Raw genomic sequence first — 2,394 nt, 5'->3', positions numbered from 1 at the left:
CCAAGCGTCATCAAAGTTTCCCCTGAAAATCCGAGGATAGGCCTCGGGGTCGGAGTTACTTGTGACATATCGATGTTCATCTGTCGGAGTGTCTCGCGGAAGATCACGTCGATGGTACTGCCGGTGTCGATTAATATTCGGTAAATTTCATGGTCTCCAATCGCTAATGTGATGACGAGTGGATCGTTATGAGGCATGTCGAGCCCGTTTGTCTCGCTCTCCTCGAATGTGATCACGTCGTTAGGTCGATCGAAGGGTCTTGTCCAGTTGCTAGGCGCCTCGGCTCGGCGTTGATAGGCTTTGATTGCCGCTACGGTGTCACGACAGTACGGCAATCAACCCATTATGGTGAGGACTTTTTGCCGTGTATTGTCTCGGTCTTCGTCTTGCGTCCCCCGGGTTCTTTTTTGAGACTCCTGATTCCTTGGCTCGAGGTCTCTTCCTGGGTTGGTTTGTTCGGGCTCTGGCTCTGGCTCGAGGTCCTTAAGCGTGACGTTCGTCCCGAGCTCTCCAGCTAGGAATTTAGTTGCTAACTTAGCGCCGAGGCTTTGGCATCTCGAGGTATGGTGGCCGAAGATTTTGTGGTGTTCGCAATATTCTTGATCATTGCTCGATGGTTGATCCCTTGTCCAGGTGAAGGATTCTCTTCCTCGCCCACGGCCTCGGCCTCGGCCGCGACCTCGGCCTCGGGGCGTGTCAATCTGGTAGTTATGGTACCCCGAGAAATTGTACCCTTCGTGATGCGTATACGTCCCGCTCTCACGCGTCTTCTTCTGGACCGGAGGTGTCGCTTGTGTCTTCTCGGCTCGGGGCGTCTGCTTTGTTGGCTCATGCCTCTTTGCTAGCAGCGCCATCTCTTCTTCATGGGCGACGAAATCCGAGGCTCGGTGCAGCGCGTCGCGAATTGTTGTTGGTTTGGACAGGTTCAACTCTTTCCTGAATTTTGACTTGTACCAGAGAGCTTTCTTCAAAGCCAAAAGGGCGGCTACATCTGTGATTCCTTCAACCTTGGCTAGCATCGATTTGAAAGTTGTGAGGAAATCTCTCAACGGCTCGGTGGGTTGTTGAGATAGAGACCACAGATCTGCGTCGGAGGTTCCGGGGTCGATGAGCACGGAGTATTGCTTGAGGAAAAGTATCGACAGCTCGTCGAAACTGTCAATCGAGTTTCGTTCCAACCTTGAAAACCACTCTAACGCGGGTCCCTTGAGGTGTTCCACGAATAGTAAGCATAGACCAGCATCCTTCTCCCCGGGGTTGAACCTGGCTCGGGCCACGGATATCACGAATGATTTAATATGACCCTTCGGGTCTGTTGATCCGTTGTAAGAGTCGATTTTGAACTTCCCCAGATTGGACATCGTTGTTTCGGAAATTCTTTTGGTGAAAGGCGTATTCCGAGATTCTTCCAAAATTCGGTCGATGTTAGGTGCAGAGGATGAAACGCTATGTATTTGGGTTTTGACGAGCTTCATATCTACTTCCGCCTTGGCTAGGGAGGCTCGGATCTTGCTGAGCTCATCTTCTCTTTCGGATTCTTCGGCCCATCTTATGTTTTCCTCAGTTTCTTCATCATCTGTGAGATCAGTTCGCTCGGCAGAGTTAGCTCCGGCTCGGATATGCTCGTCTTGCAAATCATCCGGCTCGTTCGTCAGGTCCAATGCGTCTGGCTCGGTGGGATCATCCTGATTCTCGCGTCTGGCAGGGTCGGCTCGGGTTGCGACTCTGGTGTTGTCGGTCGGCGTTGCGAACGTGAGCCTTGTTAGGTTGATACCAGGCAAGTCCCTCCGGGCTCGTACCGGTCGAGTCTGGAAACGCGTGGTTTTTTGTTGTCCACGGGTAGCGATTTTGTCGATTCGCTGCGCCAAGGTTTTGTTAGCTTTCTCTTGATCGTTAGCTTTCTTCTGGAATTTGACCATCATATCTTTCAGTTCAGCTAGGGTTGTTGTAATCGTCGGATCGGCTTGAGGATTTTGAGGGTTCGGAGCATTGGGGTTCCCTCCTCCGGCTGGAGGTATCTGACGATTGTCTTCGTTCACCATCCTCTCCGGTATTCGAGTCTTGCGTTCTTAGGGTAAGAGAATTCTAAAGTATTCCCCACAGACAGCGCCAAACTGTGGAAGTCGAAACTTAACACAATCGAGATTTGTCTAGGGTTTTAATTTAGGGATACGATTTGCGAGAATTCTCAAAGAACAACAGAATCGACTGAAACCAAAGATGGTGTTCTTGATATTATTGAAAAAAAAGATGACTTTGATCGTACAAGAGTTTGATTGTAAAAAGAAAAAGTGTTTGTGCTTAAGAACTTTGTGTAGTCTAAATGCTAGAGCGATATTGCCTCCCTTCTACGAGAGCCTTGAGCCTCTTTATATAGCGATGATAAACCGCCTC

Source organism: Arabidopsis lyrata (genome assembly GCF_000004255.2).
Source record: "Arabidopsis lyrata subsp. lyrata unplaced genomic scaffold ARALYscaffold_8, whole genome shotgun sequence".
Taxonomy (NCBI): Eukaryota; Viridiplantae; Streptophyta; class Magnoliopsida; order Brassicales; family Brassicaceae; genus Arabidopsis; species Arabidopsis lyrata.
The sequence above is the reverse complement of the archived record's forward strand: the minus strand, read 5'-3'. Positions refer to the sequence as shown.